Source organism: Astyanax mexicanus, unplaced genomic scaffold (assembly GCF_023375975.1).
Source record: "Astyanax mexicanus isolate ESR-SI-001 unplaced genomic scaffold, AstMex3_surface scaffold_82, whole genome shotgun sequence".
NCBI lineage: Eukaryota > Metazoa > Chordata > Actinopteri > Characiformes > Acestrorhamphidae > Astyanax > Astyanax mexicanus.
The window spans coordinates 17501-22500 of NW_026040092.1; the positions used below are offsets into that span (position 1 = coordinate 17501).

The 5000-nt window shown below is 52.4% G+C and overlaps 2 non-coding genes across 2 annotated transcripts in view; both read right to left on the reverse strand.

Annotated features, from left to right (window-relative positions):
• Positions 1-75, reverse strand: part of LOC125798733 (5.8S ribosomal RNA) — a 154-nt gene extending 79 nt beyond the window's left edge. Inside the window, exon 1 of the ribosomal RNA XR_007437531.1 lies at positions 1-75. This exon is cut by the window's left edge and continues 79 nt beyond it. This is a non-coding gene — a ribosomal RNA (5.8S ribosomal RNA).
• Positions 76-445: 370 nt separating this feature from the next.
• On the reverse strand, positions 446-2309 carry LOC125798726 (18S ribosomal RNA). The gene has a single exon (XR_007437525.1). It is a non-coding gene; the product is annotated as an 18S ribosomal RNA (ribosomal RNA).
• Positions 2310-5000: the final 2691 nt, after the last annotated feature.

Consider the following 5000-nt stretch of genomic DNA (forward strand, 5'->3'; position numbering starts at 1 on the left):
GCAATTCACATTAGTTCTCGCAGCTGGCTGCGTTCTTCATCGACGCACGAGCCAAGTGATCCACCGCTAAGAGTTGTACTCTTTATGGTTGTTTTTGTTTCGAAGCCATGTAACCAACAGACACAAAAGTGACGGTTTGAAATAATGTTTTACGGCAGCCGCGGGTACGGGCGCCCCGGAACGCCTAAGCGAACTCGGGGTCATCAAACCGCGCCGCCGAGCCGCCTCCGGAGTAAGAAACCCCGCAGACGGACTTCGGGGGCCAGGTACCCGTCTCCCTTTGGCCGTAAAACACGTTTTTGCTCAGGACACCGTTTTTCGATCAAGTCATTAAAAGGCCGAAGGGAATCCCTGTAGTTCCCAACGTCGGGCCGTGGCTTGAACATTTTTGTTGGTGGAAATGGGAGTCGCGCCTACTGGGAGGCACTACCAACCCAAGTCCCGGTAATGATCCTTCCGCAGGTTCACCTACGGAAACCTTGTTACGACTTTTACTTCCTCTAGATGATCAAGTTCGATCGACTTTTCAGCACAGCACCAAGGCCCCGCGAAGGAGCCCCGGCGTGGCCGATCCGAGGACCTCACATAACCATCCAATCGGTAGTAGCGACGGGCGGTGTGTACAAAGGGCAGGGACTTAATCAGCGCGAGCTGATGACCCGCACTTACTGGGAATTCCTCGTTCATGGGGAATAATTGCAATCCCCAATCCCCGTCACGAACGGGTTTAAGCGGATTACCCGCGCCTCTCGGCGTAGGGTAGGCACACGCTGGCCCGGCCATTGTGGCGCGCGTGCAGCCCCGGACATCTAAGGGCATCACAGACCTGTTATTGCTCCATCTCGCGTGGCTATACGCCACTGGTCCCTCTAAGAAGTTAACCGCGACCGCGGGGGGCCGCGTAACTATTTAGCACGAAGGAATCTCGTTCGTTATCGGAATTAACCAGACAAATCACTCCACCAACTAAGAACGGCCATGCACCACCACCCACAGAATCGAGAAAGAGCCATCAGTCTGTCAATCCTTTCCGTGTCCGGGCCGGGTGAGGTTCCCCGTGTTGAGTCAAATTAAGCCGCAGGCTCCACTCCTGGTGGTGCCCTTCCGTCAATTCCTTTAAGTTTCAGTTTTGCAACCATACTCCCCCCGGAACCCAAAGACTCTGGTTTCCCCGCACGCTGCCCGGCGGGTCATGGGAATAACGCCGCCGGATCGCGGGTCGGCATAGTTTACGGTCGGAACTACGACGGTATCTGATCGTCTTCGAACCTCCGACTTTCGTTCTTGATTAATGAAAACATTCTTGGCAAATGCTTTCGCTTTCGTCCGTCTTGCGCCGGTCCAAGAATTTCACCTCTAGCGGCGCAATACGAATGCCCCCGGCCGTCCCTCTTAATCATGGCCCTGGTTCAGGAAACCCACAAAATAGAACCGGAGTCCTATTCCATTATTCCTAGCTCAGGCATTCAGGCGAGTTTGGTGCCCGCTTTGAACACTCTGATTTTTTCAAAGTAAACGCTCCGGACCCCTGAGGACCGGACACCCAACCAAGGGCATCCGGGGGGCGCCGGGAGGCAGGGTCTGGGACAGGCGGTAGCTCGCCTCGCGGCGGACCGCCAGCCCACTCCCGAAGTCCAACTACGAGCTTTTTAACTGCAGCAAATTTAATATACGCTATTGGAGCTGGAATTACCGCGGCTGCTGGCACCAGACTTGCCCTCCAATGGGTCCTCACCCATGTGTTTAGGATACGTTCATTCCGATTACAGGGCCTCGAAAGAGACCTGCATCGTTATTTTTCGTCACTACCTCACCGTGTCGGTAATGGGTAATTTGCGCGCCTGCTGCCTTCCTTGGATGTGGTAGCCATTTCTCAGGCTCCCTCTCCGGAATCGAACCCTGATTCCCCGTTACCCGTGGTCACCATGGTAGCCCCCTATGCTACCATCGACAGCTGATAGGGCAGACATTCGAATGAGACGTCGCCGCCGCGGTGGGCGCGCGATCGACCCGAGGTTATCTAGAGTCACCAAAGGGCCGGGGGAAACCCTCGCGGGTCCCCCCGGGTGGGTTTTGGGTCTGATAAATGCACGCATCCCGGCCCCCCCGAGAGAGGACCGGTCAGCGCTCGTTTGCATGTATTAGCTCTGGAAGTACCACAGTTATCCGAGTAACGTGTGGAGCGATCAAAGGAACCATAACTGATTTAATGAGCCATTCGCAGTTTCACTGTACCTTCCGTGTGCACTTAGACCTGCATGGCTTAATCTTTGAGACAAGCATATGTTACTGGCAGGATCAACCAGGTTGCTGCGAGTGGTTTTTGTCACAGAAAAAACCATTGGTTCTTAGAGGGGAGAGGGATCGGCCCCGTACCGTCCGAAGAACCCCCCGGGGAGGGGGGGACGGGCGAGAGGCTCGTCCGAGCTCACCCCTCATTGCTCCCAGTGGAAATTAGTGTGGCAACTCCGCTGCGCGAGTTCCCGCTTGCTTCGGGGATAACAAGGAAACGCTCGTTCCGAAACCGGGGGTCCGGAGCTTTTTGAAGCCGGGTGCTGGAGCTCGGGGGCCGCGAGGACCACCGAGGCATCGAGTCCGACGGCTCCGGGCCGACCGGTTATCGTGTTAGGGCAGATTGCGATATAGACGGGCCGTCTACGACTCCCTCGGATAGGTTCGGAAAGGTCCTCCCCCTGACGGAGGACCCCCCTGGAGGCTAACCCGCTGGGTCGGGTAGGAACGCACCGCGCACAGTGGCCACGGAGGGCCGCGCGGTTGCCTACCCAGGCGGGCTTGGTAGTCCATTCGATCGGGTCAAAATAATAAAAGAGATACCCCCCCTGGAACCGTCTCTGGAAGTTTGGTTTTTCCTCCGTACCGCCTGGGGGGCGGGGGGCGGGACGGAGGCCGACCTGCGGAGCTTCATGGTCGGGTAGGATCGGGTCCGTGTTATAGTGTCCAAAAATCCACTTTGGAACTATTAATGGGGCTTTATTTAAGCTCTGCCATGCTTAGAAATGAATGGAGAATCATCTCCAGTGCTTGGACCCCTATAGATTGCCACTCTCCTCAACAGTCCGACGGCACCCCTTTGAAAAACCCCCCGACGAAAAATCCTCCAGAGCGCGGGCGAACTCGCTCCGAGGCCGACCGGAGTGCACCTTCGTCGGGCAAGGGAGTCGGGCGAAGGGGGTCAGAAATCCTGGAGCTCGCCACCCTCACTAGTTTTTGGCGTGAAATGGTAGACCAAAAGTGGGGACTTAGAAAAATTTCGCACTTTTTCGACCTACCACTGGTAGACCGAGTGGGACTTAGTCATTTTTTCAGCTTTTTCGGGCCTACCACTGGTAGACCAAGTTGGACTTAGTCATTTTTTCAGCTTTTTCGAGCCTACCACTGGTAGACCAAGTTGGACTTAGTCATTTTTTCGACTTTTCGAGCTTACCACTGGTAGACCAAGTTGGACTTAGTCATTTTTTCAACTTTTCGAGCCTACCACTGGTAGACCAAGTTGGACTTAGTCATTTTTTCAACTTTTCGAGCATACCACTGGTAGACCAAGTTGGACTTAGTCATTTTTTCGACTTTTCAGAGCTACCACTGGTAGACCAAGTTGGACTTAGTCATTTTTTCGACTTTTCGAGCCTACCACTGGTAGACCAAGTTGGACTTAGTCATTTTTTCGACTTTTCAGAGCTACCACTGGTAGACCAAGTTGGACTTAGTCATTTTTTCAACTTTTCGAGCCTACCACTGGTAGACCAAGTTGGACTTAGTCATTTTTTCGACTTTTCAGAGCTACCACTGGTAGACCAAGTTGGACTTAGTCATTTTTTCAACTTTTCGAGCCTACCACTGGTAGACCAAGTGGGACTTAGTCATTTTTTCGACTTTTCAGAGCTACCACTGGTAGACCAAGTTGGACTTAGTCATTTTTTCAACTTTTCGAGCCTACCACTGGTAGACCAAGTGGGACTTAGTCATTTTTTCAACTTTTCGAGCCTACCACTGGTAGACCAAGTTGGACTTAGTCATTTTTTCGACTTTTCAGAGCTACCACTGGTAGACCAAGTTGGACTTAGTCATTTTTTCGACTTTTCAGAGCTACCACTGGTAGACCAAGTTGGACTTAGTCATTTTTTCGACTTTTCAGAGCTACCACTGGTAGACCAAGTTGGACTTAGTCATTTTTTCGACTTTTCGAGCCTACCACTGGTAGACCAAGTTGGACTTAGTCATTTTTTCAACTTTTCGAGCCTACCACTGGTAGACCAAGTTGGACTTAGTCATTTTTTCGACTTTTCAGAGCTACCACTGGTAGACCAAGTTGGACTTAGTCATTTTTTCGACTTTTCGGAGCTACCACTGGTAGACCAAGTTGGACTTAGTCATTTTTTCGACTTTTTGGGCCTACCACTGGTAGACCAAATGGGACTTAGTCATTTTTTCGACTTTTCGAGCCTACCACTGGTAGACCAAGTTGGACTTAGTCATTTTTTCCACTTTTTGGGCCTACCACTGGTAGACCAAATGGGACTTAGTCATTTTTTCGACTTTTCGAGCCTACCACTGGTAGACCAAATGGGACTTAGTCATTTTTTCGACTTTTCGAGCCTACCACTGGTAGACCAAATGGGACTTAGTCATTTTTTCGACTTTTCGAGCCTACCACTGGTAGACCAAGTTGGACTTAGTCATTTTTTCCACTTTTCGAGCCTACCACTGGTAGACCAAGTTGGACTTAGTCATTTTTTCGACTTTTCGAGCCTACCACTGGTAGACCAAGTTGGACTTGGTCCACCAAGCCTGGGATTCAGCCCTCAGCCTGGACACCTTGGGAACCAGCCCTGAAGGACTCACCCAAGCCTGGGCTCCATCCACCAGTCTGGGACCCTCAGGAACCAGCCCTGGAGGACTCACCCAAGCCTGGGCTCCATCCACCAGTCTGGGACCCTCAGGAACCAGCCCTGGAGGACTCACCCAAGCCTGGGCTCCATCCA